Raw genomic sequence first — 14,805 nt, 5'->3', positions numbered from 1 at the left:
TCATCCGGACTGTCTAACTCATAGGTGCGCCACCACTCATAGGCGACTCCTCGAAGCTGGAAGGTAGTGAAGGAAACCTCGCTCGATCCTGATATACCCATGGTACGGAGAATGCGGTAACTCTTATCTAGAAATTTCAGAGCATCCTCCGATGCTAGACCGCTGAATACATAAGGCTTGTACTTCTTGAACCTCTCAAGCCTCAGTTGCTCCTCCTCGAAAGTCGTTGCCCTGCCCTCGGGCTAAACTGGCATTGCAGGCGATTCTCAGTGACCTGCTCAACATGCACTCGCTGCTCAGGAGTGCGGGCGGCGGGAGTCTGTGCTCCTCCCCCGGCCTGAGACATAGTTGCAGCAAGGGGAAACAACCCTGCCTGAGCCAAAGTGGTGTACATGCTCATGAACTGTGTCAGAGTCTCCTGAAGTGCTGGAGTAGTAGTAGTAGTAGGCGTATCAAGTGCTTGGACTCCGGTTGGATCTGCTGGTGGTACCTCGATGGCAGCTCGCGCAGGTGCTCTGGTTGCACCACGTGCGCGTCCTCGGCCTCTACCCCAGCCCCGACCTCTGACGACTGTCGTATGGGGCGTGGGTGCCTGATCATCTCTAGTAGCGCGTGTGCTCACCATCTGTGAGAGAATAGAAGTTTAGAATTGTGATGTCAAAATATCGCACGACAAGGAAATCAAATAAAGTGGAATTTTCCTAACAGTTACATAGCCTCTCGTAGATAAGTACAGACGTCTCCGTACCGATCAGCGAGACTCTAATAAATTGGCTTATGATCCATGACTCCTATGAACCTAGAGCTCTGATACCAACTTGTCACGACCCCGGTTTGCCCTCCGTGAACCATTGTGATGGCACCTAGTCCCTACGACTAGGTAAGCCTAAATTGCGGAAAATAAACCAATTTGCGGAAGTAAAACAATTTAAAACAGATATAGAGTAATAAGACAGTGATTAAAAGTGCCGCTCGACATACACAATATTTAACTCTCAGAAACCAATACATATCTCCAAGACCCGAAAACCCATGAATCACAAGCTAAGGATCACTACACAGTACTCTAACTCCAGAATATCTAAAAAGGAAAAGAAATACAGAAGGGAAAATGTTTAAAAGCTAGAATAGAAAGGGACTCCTCGGTCTACGGACGCGGCAAATATACCTCGAAGTCGCTGGAGCAGTCGCCTCGCCTCAAGGGTGATAGGACTAAGTCGCAATACCTGGATATGCACATGAAAAACATGCGCAGAAGGGGCATGAGTACACCAGGCGGTACTCAGTAAGTGCCAAGCCTAACCTCAATTGGGTAGTGACGAGGAAGGTCAGGGCCCTACTGAGGTTAAATACAATACAAAGTATAACAGTGTAGAACAAGACAGTATAATTAAGTGCAACAGTAAGAAATAACATAGAATAGAAAGACCAACAACAACTAGAACAGAGGCAAAATAATCACGGAAAGGAAATACAACTCAACACAGAGATAACAACTGAGGTATCTTCCAGGTTACCGTCCTATAGTCTCAATTACATCTATCCAGTAAATCGCTCGAGATACCGTCCCATAGTCAATCATATATATCCGAAGGATCTCCCGGGATCCCGTCCCATAGTCCAACTATCAGTGCGTGGGGATCTACCGAAATCCTGATCCGTAGTCCCAAATATAAATACTCAGTATTGGGAGAATCTACCGGGTACAGTCCCGTAGTTCCATACAATTGTGCAGGGGGATTTACTGGTATCCCACATCCGTAGTCCCAAATAAACAGACAATGAGGATCTACCGGAATCCCACATCCGTAGTCCAAATGTAAATACACAGCAGCAACAGGAAAAATACTCAGAAATGGCTAATTCATATTAAGGCAACAAGTAATTCTAGCCTAGCATGCTGCACAAAATTCAGGTAAGGCAGTTTAAGCAAATAAAGCAATTAATTCACTTATACATGCTTTCCTAAGCTAACAACAGGCTTAATAGTGCGAGTAATAAAAATAGGAAAGGAAACATACTAGTAATTGCTGAATGAAAACCGGATTTTCAACAATTAGCACAAGTATGCACTCGTCACCTCACGTACAAGGCATTTCAATTACCAAATATACCAAATCCTAAGGGAAAAGGTCCCCCACACAAGGTTAGGCAAGCCACTACCTCGAACCTGCTCAAAATCAACCCGAAACCACGCTCTTTCCACGAGTACTCGACTCCAAATGGCCCAAATCTACTCAATTCAATTGCATAATGTAAATAACACTTCAAGTAACTGATTCTATAAAGAAATTCTAAGCTAACACGCGAAATTAAGTAAAATAACCAAAATGTTCCTCGGGCCTACGTCTCGGAATCAGGTAAAATTTATATTTTCAGAATCCTCATACACTCACGAGTTCATACATACCAAAATCATCCAAATCTAAGGTCAAATTCCCACTCAAAAAGTCAAATTTTAGGTCTAAGAACTTTCTTCCAACTTTTCCCAATTTTTCATCTCCAATCCGAAATTAAATGATGAATTCATGTTTAGATTAATGGGTTACAAGCAAAAAGGAGTTAAGAATCGTTACCCAATCGATATCTCTGAAAATCCCTCAAAATCTCGCTCAAATCCGAGCTCCCAAGCTTTAGTTTTTACAAAAATGGCTAACCCTCGACTTTGAAATTTTATATTCTTCCTAGACGCGTTCCTCTTCGCGAACGCGAGACTAGTATCGCGAATGCGATGCACAAAGAAATCTACCGGCCAACTTCCTCTTTCACGAACGCGTAGCTCTCACTGGCAGACCTTACGCGAATGCGAGGACCATGTCGCGAACGCGAAGACCAACGGGTCCATACCTTCGCGAACGCGGGAACTCATCGCGAACGCGTAGCATGATTCAGCTGCTTCACCCTGATGCTCTACGCGAACGCGAGACCCTCTCGCGAACGCGATGAATGTTTCCTTTGCAACACAACATCAGAAAATCTGCAATCTTTCCAAGTCCAAAAATGGTCCGTTGAGCATCCGAAACAAATCCGAGGCCCGCGGGACCTCAACCAACCATGCCAACCAATCCTAAAATGTCATTCAAACTTGTTCCAACCTTCTGAATGCTCAAAACAACATCAAAACACCTATTTTTTATCGGATTCAAGCCTAAGAATTTCAAAAACTCTAAAACTACGCTTTCGATCAAAAAGTCTATCAAACCTTGTCCGAATGACCTGAAATTTTGCACACACATCACATTAAACACTACGGAGCTACTCCAACTTTCAGAATTTCATTGCGACCCTCGGATCAAAATCTCACTATCGAACTGGAAACTTCAAAAATTCAACTTTCGGCATTTCAAGCCTAAATTAGCTACGGACCTCCAAAACACAATCCGAACACGCCCCTAAGCCCGAAATCACCTAACGGAGCTAACGGAACCATCGGATTTCCATTCCGAGGCCGTCTTCACACTGTTCCGACTACAGTCAACTTTCCAACACTTAAGCTCTCATTTAGGGACTATGTGTCCCAAAACTCTCCGAAACTCAAAACCGAACATCCGAGCAAATCAAAATAGCAGAAATAAACTTGGGGAAGGCAGTTAATAGGGGATTAGGGCATTAATTCTTAAGACAACCGGTCGAGTCGTCACATGCATGCGTAGCCCAATTGAAGGGAAGATTTATAAAAGGAGATAGAATGAAGCACATTTCACCAAAATTATTCTACACACATGATCTTCAGAAAAATGGTGACATTGATGTGCAACAAATCCGTTCAAGTGACAATCCGGTAGATTTGTTCACTAAATCTTTGCCAACTTTAACTTTTGAGAAGATGGTATACAAGATTGGAATGCAAATACTCAAATATTTGAAACAAGATTTTCATCAGGGGGAGTGAAATACGTGCTGCACTCTTTTTCCCTTACTAAGGTTTTTCCCATGAGATTTTTCTTGTAAGGTTTTTAATGAGACAGTTAGAAATGCGTATTACTAAATATCAGGGGCGGCCCGACGAATCTCATAGCCTAAAGCCAAATTTTATGAGGGGCCTAAACTTTTTTATTAAAAATTATTTCTATTTAAAGTCTATTTTTCTAGCTTTTTTAGATGCAAAGTTATTAATAATTTTTTATAATCAATTTCTCCTAATAAGTCTTTCTCAATTGACAATATAGCTAATTCATTTAATCTTTCTTGAGGCATTATTGATCATCGGTAAGGTTTTATCAATTTTAATTTTGAAACACTTCTTTCCGCTGAAGCAATGGTAATAGGAGTTATTAACAATATCCTATAAATAATATAGGCATTTGAAAAAGATTCAAATCTTTTTATTTAATTGAGTATATCAATTAAACTGTTATCTTCTAATTGTACTATTTTTCTTAACACTTTTAATTCAGAAAATAAATTTAAACTATCAATATCGGGTTGATCATTATGCTTTATGGAACATTCAAGATCAAGACAATATTTTTCTAAATTTTCATCATCTAGTGATCTCAGTTTTTTACCGCTAAATAGAAAACCAAAAATATTTTCATATACTTCTAATTGTTCAAATCTATTTTGAAGTGAAAAAAATTAACCTTATCTGCTACTATCTTCGGTCCATAATAAGTAATTTTTTTGCTTTTATTTTGATCTAAAATAAGTGTCCTTTTATATAATCGAGAAGGAATTAACTTTATTTTTTCAAACTTTGCCCTTATTTACATACCTCAATGTGTCAAGTTAACAACATGTAAATTTTAATTAAGGATAATTTAGTCAAAATACCTTTTTTGCTCTAAGAGTCAGTATTTTCTTAAGGGGTGTGCCAAAGGTAAAAAAGTCACTTATTATGGATTGAGGGAGTATAGGACTCTTCGAGAGATTTTGAGATTTCATTATCAATATTCTTCTCAAATTGTTTCTTCCTATATATCGCACGTTTCTTACGAAATTCGGATTCGATATTCATTTCAAATGCAATTTCTTTGGCAAAAATTTTATCAGTTGCAAATCCTTTTTCACTTCACATAACTTCTTTTAAAATTTATATATAGCTTATTATGTATAGAAAAAATGGGTCCTCCACAAATGTGGGGCCTAAAATAATTGCGTTACTTGATTTATGGAAGGGCCGCCCCTGCTAAATATGTGTACTCTTTTTCCTTTACTAGGATCTTTCCCACTGGATTTTTTCTACTAAGGTTTTAACGAGGCACATTATCTTTTAATAAACATCCAAGGGGGATTGTTATGAAAATATTATATTAGATGTTCATTTAATAATCCGCTATAGATAATCTTCTTGAAGAAGATTATCCATTTAGTAATCCATTGAAGTTTATCTACAAGCAGCTGATGCAGGCAAGTTGCCAGCAACTAAATGAAATGATTTGCAACATTTTCTTATTAAACAGGCAGGTTGCAAGCAGCCCATGCAGACAACTTACAAGCAGCTCAAGAAAAGCCTCGCAACTGCTTTCCGAAAAGCCTTGCAGCTGCTTCCTTTCTTCTATAAATAAAATTTTTTTCAGTTTATTATGAACATCAGTTTGAAGTTGAATAATAACATTAACTCCATAATCTTAAATAATTAAAATTTGAACTCCTGTAATATGTTAATAATGTAATTGTACTTTTGTTAAAAACGATGTACTACTGCATTCGCTATCCTTTTAGTAATATGAGTTTGGTGAACACGTGTTCTTTTACAAGTAATTTTCAAATAATGTACACTTCGAGCTTAAACCAATTGATGTGTCCATAACTATTGAAATCTCTCTTAATTCGACACTGAAAATAAGTCAACGGATGACGAATCTTTTGCAACAAATTAACCAAATAAAATGAACATGATTGGGATTGGATATAAAGGCAAATACAAAAAAGATTATTATTTTAGTCTAATGAAAACAAGTTTTATTTGTTGGATACTACTATGTCTGGATTCCCACTAAACTCCTCTTATAAAATAATTTTTGCTATGAGGTGCCCTCTTATATTTGCATGCTTAATTGAAAAGTTTAAATATTACTTTTTTTCAATTTCTCCACTATAAGAAAAACAATAAAGTTCAGGGTACAAGGAAATACACCTTATTTTAGAGGCGGGAGTAAGCATGACTTGGTCGTCCTGCTTCCCAAGGTAACATTGTAAATTTATAAGTATATATTAAGCTTTGTTTGATTCGTGTGATCTGTTTTAAAGATATGAAACGTGTATTATGGCATTAAAAGTTGGACCAAGTATTACTTTTATGCCCTTCTTCCTACAAACTATACACTCCCACTCCCAAAGGCTTTTGTGTTCAGCTTCAAGTCCTTGTCATTTTCCTCTACAGGTAATCTCCGACCAAATTCTAATGGAAACAAATAATTAGATTGTCGCCGGAATCTCTCTTTACATGTAAGTTCACTCTTTTTTTCTCAGTACAGCTCTCTGTTCATTCCCCTCTTGGGATATACTCATTTGTTGTTAGGTTTGGAATTAAAATTAGAAATTTTTAGGATGCATATTTAAGTTTTTATAAATTTCTATTCGTTTTCGGGGTTTTAATTTTTTAGAAAAAATCTATTCGAGATTTAGTTTTTAGCATTGTCTGTATATTCTAGAGTTCTAATCGAATTGTTTTGACAATATTGAGCCTCAGTCAAAATAGTATTGATATTAATACTTTGTTTTGTAGATATACCCGTCCCAAATGTATTTTCATTGTATTGTACAGATATGTCACTAGAACCCTCTGAAGATTAATGCGAATTCATTTTCCTTCTTTCCAGATATTTTCACACAATGTTCTCTCTCTCTCTCTCAAATTAAGGTTCTTATTCATTTCATTTCTTTCACAATTATGGGTTGATTTATGCACATTAACATAATATCAGAGCCTAGAATCAATTGATTCTGGCTCGGCTCTATAGATCGACGGTGGATTTGCGAAGTTTCGTGGTAATCTTCGTAACACCTTTCTCTGTGTTCGATTTTTTCATGGAATTTTGTGCGATTCATTAGTCTTCGATATAATTTCTAGATGTTTTCGATGGTTTAACAGGGAATTTCTCGTGAATTTTATGCGGTGATTTCTGGTGGTTCACGGTCTAACAATTTGACGCCTGTCGCCATGATTTTGGGTCAAACTTCAAGGCCTTACTTCTTTAGGTTGTAAAGGACGGTAACACCTTCTATTACTACTCTTCATGTTCAGTATTGACAAAAATCCTGTTAGTCGTCTGCATTTTGTGAAACATACCTAATTAGGGTTTCGTCAAGGGTAGTCCAAAGATTAGTTCATCCTCTACTATTGATGGATTTGATGACTTAACTGTTCCCCCTTCCCATCCATTTTATGCCCATCCGTCAGATATTCCAGGTACTCACCTGGTATCCCCACCTTTTGATAGTAATGGTTTTGTTATTTGGTGTAAAAACATGTTAGACTGCACTTTCTGCTTAAAACAAGTTAGGGCTTATAACTGGCAGAGACCCAAAACCTCAATTACATTTTCCATACTACCAATTCTGGTTACGATGGTCATTGCATGGATAACAAACTCACTTTCTAGGGATATAGCAAATAGTGTGATGTGTTTTGATACAACTAAGGATATGTGGGCTGATAATGAGAGGTTTGGTACATCAAATGGCTCCAAATATATCCAGATTCAGAGAGAAGTTAGTGCTACTTCCCAGGGGTCTTTAGACATTGCCACTTATTTTACCAAATTGAGTGGTCTTTGGGATGAACTTAGTACTGCATATGTAGGACCAGTTTGCTCTTGTGGAGCTTTTCCTAAATTCATTGAAGAAGAGAAAATCTACCAATTCTTTAGTATATTAAATGAGTCTTATTCTACATGCAAAGGCAATATCGTTATGATGCCATCTCTCCCCTCTTTGAGCAAAGCATATTCAATGTTTCAAATTAATGACAAGTAGAAGGAGACCTCTGCTCCTGTTCCTGGCTTCTCTAATGATTCTGCTTCATTTAATGCTTTAGCTGGACATATGAATAATCATAGATTTTTCCATCAGAGGGTACATTTTGACTCAAAAAGAGGTTCTACTTCCACCTCAAGTATGTCTTGTAAGTACTGTAAGAAACCTGGGCACACTATTGATAAGTGCTACAAGCTCTATGATTTTTCCCCAGACTTCAAGTTTACCAAGAATAAGAGGTCTGTTGCATGTGTTTGGTCTAGGGGTCATATTCCAGAGTCTATTTCTTCCAACCATGGTTCTTATGAAGTATCTGGTCATGGCTTCAGTAGAGAACAATCACAACATCTTATGACTTTGTTCCAGCAGATTCACACCTCTCCTGCCTTCCACCATGAGAATAATGTTGTTGACAATTTTGGATTTGCAAATTTTGCAGGTGTGTATAACCACCCTGAAGTGCATTCTACTTTTTTCATACACGTGTAGTTTCAACTTTAGGTTTGAATCCTTGGATTATAGATTCTGGTGCCACCAATCACATGCCACCACATAAACAGCTTCTCCACAACCTTAAATCATTCGTTTCTCCATTTCTGATAACCTTACCAAATGAATATAAAGTTAAAGTTATATCTACTGGATCATTAGTTCTTTGAGCAGATATGATATTACATAATGTTCTTTTAATTCCATCCTTTTTTTTTCAACTTGATCTTTGTGCACAAATTGCTTCTTCAGTTTAATTGTCTTGCAGTCTTCAGCATTTCTACTTGCATTTTACAGGGCCCTTCTTTGAGGAGGCCTCTGGAAATTGGTAAGGATGAAAATGGGTTATACTTCTTGCATTCAGCTAATCCGCAACTCCCTATTCTTGTTCCCTATTATGTTTGTAATTATATTCATAGTGATGTATCTGCTCATGTTTCCAATTCTCCTGAACATTCTGTAATTCATAGTTCAACTTGTAATCCACCTGTTGTTGCTAATAAAAGTGATTTATTTTGGCATCAAAGGTTGGTCATATTTCATTTACTAGGATGAAATCTATTTCTTTTTTTATCTAATAAAATTTCATCTAAACAACAATTTTGTGTATTGCTTGTCTTATGACTAGACAATAGAGATTGCCTTTTCATGATAGTATTATCAAGGGAGAATTACATCCCTTATCACTTGGCCCAACAACCCATCAGAAAATGGCCCACATTTGAAGCCCTTACCCAGTGTAACCCAGGTTGTACATAACTTGAAAATAACTTTTTACTAGTTAGCCCATCCCTTTTTTCTTCGTTCTTCTTCTTCTTCTTCTCGTATCAGCCTTCGCACCCAAAAAATTCTCTACTATTGTTATTCTCGTTCAATTCTTTTTCGGATTCCAATGGTTAACTAAGGATTTGAAAAATAAGTCACCATTAAAGGTGGTTCAAAGATTCAATTTCAGAAATTGAGTTTTCCGATTTGTTAGTTGTTTGGAGTGGGTGTTGTCCCAATTGATTGAAATCATCAAGATGAGTTCAAAACTTAAATTTCAAGTGATTTGGAGTAGATTTAGGCTATATTCGAGTTAAATTTCAGAGGATTCCCAAGGAAGAAGAACACGTGAAGCTCCATTGTTAGGATTCATTTGTATAATAATGTACAATATTATATAAATAATGTATAAACACCTCTTATACACTATTGTATACAAGGTTGATACATTATTTACAAGTATTTGGTGAATTTCTCTCTCCTTCTTCCTCCTCCTCTTCTTCTTCTTCGTCCTCTTCCTCCTCTTCTCCTCCTTCTCCTCCTACTTCTGCTCCTTCTTCTTCTCCTCCTTTTTCTCCTCCTTCTTTTGCTCTTCTCCTCCTCCTCCTTCTCTTTCTCCTCCTTCTCCTCCTTCTCCTTCTTCTTCTCCTTCTTCTACTTCTCCTCCTCCTCCTTCTCTTCTTTCTCCTCCTTCTTCTCCTTCTTCTTCTCCTCCTTCTCCTCCTCCTCCTCCTCCTTCTCCTCATTCTTTTTCTTCTCCTCATTCTTCTTATACACCTATATACATAGTGTATCAAGAATATTTTCACTCTGTGATTATACATCTTTATATATTTTTATACAACTATATGCATAATATACCTCTTTGTATAAAAGTGTATAAGCATCTCTAACGAAATTTTCGTACGATTTTCACTTGCAATTCTTGTATAAAACTAGTCCAAATCTCCAGAAAATAACCTCAAACTTTGTATACAACCTACTTAGACGATTTCTAATAAGTTCAAGCAATACCCACTCCAAATTTCTCAAAAAATCTTATCGAATTTAACAAGATTAGCATTAAAGGAGATGTGATTTTAGGTTTCTCGCATCTGTTTTTGCGTTTTGTAGTTGTGATAGGCCGAAAGACATACAAAATCCAAAAAAAAGAAACAATTCGGAGAAGTATTGGTTATGGAAGAAGGCACAAATGAGTGTTGACTGATGTCTCGATTAATGGTTACACTAAAAATGGGGAACTGATTTTTGTTTTCATATGATTCTTTTTTATTAATTAAATAAAATATTTATGGGTGAAAAATGAGGAGAGAGCTACAATAGGGGTAGGTAGGTGACGGAAAAATAAATAAGGTTGTTATAATTAGAGGGAATGTGAAAAGAAAAGATTTTATTTATATTGGCTACATATTTGCAAACTTGTAACTGGGTTAAAATAGTGCAGCGTCAACTTATGGAGTACTTTATTCTGTAATTTTGTCTATTATCAATTCCTATGTTCCCTTCCAACTTGTTCACATTGATATTTGGGGTCCTTACAATACTCCAACTTTTAATGGTTTTAGATACTTTTTGACTCTAGTTGATGAATTTACTAGAGTGACTTGGACTCTAATCTTCTATCTTGTAAGAGTAATGCTCTTTCAATCCTTAAAGCTTTCCTCCAAATGGTCAAAGTGCAATTCCTGTCTATTGTTTAGTGCTTTAGGTCTAACAATGCATATGAACTAGACAGTAATACTGCAACTCAACACTTCTTCATTGATAATGGAATTCTTCACCAAACTACTATTGCACACACTCCACAACAAAATAGGATAGTTGAAAGAAAACACAAACGTTTATTAGAAGTTTCTAGAGCTCTTCTGTTTCAATCCAAGCTTCCTCTCAAGTATTGGGGTAAATGTGTTCTCACTGCCATTTACATTATAAATAGGGTTCCTTCTACTGTTTTACACAATGTATCTTCCTTTGAAAAATTGCATGGTACTATTCCTACTTATGATCATCTGAAACCCTTTGGATGCCTTTGTCATACAGTAAGCCCTAAACCCGGTAGGGATAAGTTCTAGTCTAGGTCCATTTCTGCTATTTTCTTGGGGTACCCCTGTGGAAAAAAGGGTTACAAACTATTAAATACGTCTACTCGTTCTGTTTTCTTCTCCAAGGATGTCATTCCATGAGCACATCTTCCCTTACCATTCTTCCTCTTCTCCCACTTTTCCTCCTCCACCTGATTTTGTTGATCTTCCTTCTCCTACTATTGCCTTTGATCCTCCTGCACTTTGTCCCGCCTCCATCACTCCTGTTGTTTCTTCTTCTTCTTCCACTGCTTCTTTTCATCCTTCACATCCTTGTCTTCTAGTCCCTGAAGTTAGAAGATTTGGCAGAGCGGTCCATCCTCCAATGTATCTTAAACATTATGTTTGCACCTCTGTCATCCCTTCTCCTCTTCCTGCTTCTTTATCTACCAAGGTGTCTACTATTGATTTGCATATGCATGAACCTCAATTTTATCAACAAGTTGTCTCTAATCCTGCTTGGCAAGAGGACATGATCAAAGTATTTCAGGCCCTTGATGCAAACCAGACTTGGGATATTGTTCCCCTTCCTCCTCATAAGAAGCCAATACTTTGTAAGTGGTTATATAAGATAAAATAGAAGTCTGATGCCACTATTGAAAGATATAAATCAAAATTTGTGATTAGAGGGGATACCCAGAAAGAAATGGATAGACTATACTGAAACTTTTTCCCCAATTATCAAACTTACCACAATCAGATGTCTACTTACCCTAGTTGTTAAGAGGGTGGATTTTTTTTCAATTGGTTTTCAACAATGCTCTTCTTACATGGTGACCTCCATGAAGAGGTTTACATGAAGATTCCTCTTGGTCTTGTGGTATCTGAATCTTCATTTGCCTCTCATTTGCTTTGCAAACTCAAAAATTTACTTTTGGGGTTAAACAAATATCCAGACAATGGTTTGTAAAATTGTTTGGGTTTTTGATCTCCAGGCGTTATGCATCTAGTAAGAATGATAACTCACTCTTCACTATGACTTCGGTTCCTCCTTGGTGGTAATTGTTGCTTATGTAGATGATTTCTTTTTGGCTGGTGATGATATGAATGAATTGAATTCTCTGAAAACTTTCCTGGATGACATCAAGATAAAGTATCTTGGATCTGTTTATTACTTCCTGGGTTTAGAAGTCATTCCTCATCAGCAGGGTTACTTTATGAGCCAACAAAAGTACATCTCTGACCTTCTAGCTGAATTTTATTGTGAGAACTTCACTCCTACTTCCACCCTTTTGGATCCCAGTGTAAAATTGGATGCTGATATAGGTGACCCTATTTCTGATCCTAGCACTTATAGGAGGTTGGTTGGCAAGCTCAATTTTCTTCAACATACCAGGTCTGATGTCTTATTTTCAATCCAGCATCTCAGTCAATTCTTACAGGCTCTACATGTTACTCATATGATAACATTTTTTCATGTCCTAAGATATTTGATGAATGATCCTGCCCAAGATCTTCTATTATCTACCAGTTCTGATTTCTCTCTTTTAGACTATTTAGATTTGGTTGCTTGTGCTATTTCTAGAAGATCTGTGACATGTTTTTACATCACGCTTGGGGGTAGTCCTATTTCTTGGAAGAGCAAGAAGCAATCTACTGTGGCTCTTTCTTCATCTAAAGCTGAATATTGAGCTTTGAGAATGGTTGTGACTGAGATTTCTCTGTTGGTCCGCTTGCTGTGATCTTGGCTTGAATATTTCTGGACATGTTTTCCTCTTTTGTAAAAACCAAGCAATTTTACATATTATCAAAAATCCTGTATTTCATGAGCGCACGAAGTATATTGAGGTTGATTTTCATTTTATCCGTGACAGCCTACATTCAGGATTGATCTCCTTATTGTTTGTTCCCAGTTCTGCTCAACTTGCAGATATGCTGGCCAGGCATCTACCTGGACCCCTCTACATCATCACTTCTTGTGCAAGCTTGGAGTGTTTACACCCTCCAACTTGAAGAGGGTATTGACAATATTGGGTCTCAGTCAAAATAGTGTTGACATTAGTAGTTTGTTTTATAGACATACCCAGCCCAATTGTATTTTTAGCCTAACTGTATTTTTATTGTATTGTACAGATGTATGTCACTAGAACCTTTTGAAGATTAATGAGAATTTATTTTCCTTCTTTCCAGCTATTTTCACACGTTGTTCTCTCTCCCCCCCCCTCCCCTCAAATTAGGGTTCTTATTTATTTCATTTCTTTCACAGTTATGGGTTGATTTCTGCACATTAACAAATTGAACTATTCTCTTCAAATTTCAGCAGTGAGCCATGAGTATACTTAGGATTCAATTTACATGGTTTGATTTTTTTTCCCAGTATTACTCTTCAAATCGAAACAAAACTGGAGAAGATGACCATTTAAATTTCTCTAATTATTGTGTCTTGAAACAAAAGAAGAAAAACACAGAATCATGTATAGCCAGTAAAGTTCTTACATCACTTAGAACTTTAATAATAGTTTGATTGTCGTCGTTTGCGTTCTTATTCGTCCATATTACTTGGCTTTTTTGTTTTTTGGTGAGTATTTTCTGGCTATTAATTTATTGAAAGACCCTATTCTCTCTTGGTTTTCTTTCCCTGTCCATTCTGATCTTGTGTCTATTTTTGGGGGGTCTATGCGGTGAAGATATTTTGATGTGCTTTTTCCCCCTTTTCGGCTCCTGCTGTGTGTTTTGATCATTCTTGCATATTGTTTTGGGTCTATGCTCTGTTCATAAATCACTTTTTTACCTTTTCATGTGAGGTTGATTTCTAGATCCTGCTCCTACTATGAGGGTCTTTGGCTAAGCTTATAAGCTGGTCAAATTGATATAAGTACTTTTTGACTTATCTACGCATTTGGTAAACACCCAAAGTGCTTATAAACTAAAATTAATCATAAGTCATAAGTTATTAATCCCCTAACTTATGACTTTTTAGCTTATAAGCACTTTTAGTTTCACCAAAGTTTTTACTAGTTTATCCTTAATGATATTTTTTTAATTCACAACATATTTTTCTCAAAATAAATTTTTTAATTTCTCTTCATTCCATACTCGTTGTTCTATCTTTTCTTTACAAAGGAACTTTTCAATTTGTAATATTTTATAATGTTTTAAAGATATATTAGTCATTTTAACAAAAAAATAACTTTTATTCCTTTTCCTACCATACACATTAACTGCTTATTATCAATTTCAGCACGTCTATCCAAACATGTAAATAGTTTTTCAAAAATCAGTTTCAGCACTTAAAAATATTTTTCAGTATTTCAAGCTTATCAATTATATTTAAAATCAACTAATCCAAACGGGATCTATATAGTGTCAATGGAAACTTAACTCTGAGGATTTAAAAGACATTTAGGGTTCATCAATCTCTTTATAGTTTAAGTATGAGTTTTGTTATCCGTAAAAAAAAAGTAACTGTCCCATTTACAACTAGTTATATTGGTAACATAAACGTTCTTTATATTTTCAGTGTATGTAACTTATATTTTAATATATGTACGCTCATAATTGACCAGTTCTAATTAGTTAACTACATGAAGCTGTTGAACCTCCCATCCCA

At 36.6% G+C, this 14,805-nt stretch overlaps 1 long non-coding RNA gene across 1 annotated transcript; it reads left to right on the top strand.

Annotated features, from left to right (window-relative positions):
- Nucleotides 1–6,224: 6,224 nt before the first annotated feature.
- On the top strand, nt 6,225–13,388 carry LOC104230662 (uncharacterized). The gene is made up of 3 exons (XR_711902.2): nt 6,225–6,390; nt 6,765–6,933; nt 7,037–13,388. It is a non-coding gene; the product is annotated as an uncharacterized lncRNA (long non-coding RNA).
- Nucleotides 13,389–14,805: the final 1,417 nt, after the last annotated feature.

Source organism: Nicotiana sylvestris, chromosome 9, assembly GCF_000393655.2.
Source record: "Nicotiana sylvestris chromosome 9, ASM39365v2, whole genome shotgun sequence".
NCBI classification, from domain to species: Eukaryota; Viridiplantae; Streptophyta; class Magnoliopsida; order Solanales; family Solanaceae; genus Nicotiana; species Nicotiana sylvestris.
Note: the sequence above shows the minus strand (reverse complement) of the source record. Positions and strands in the feature narration are given on the sequence as shown.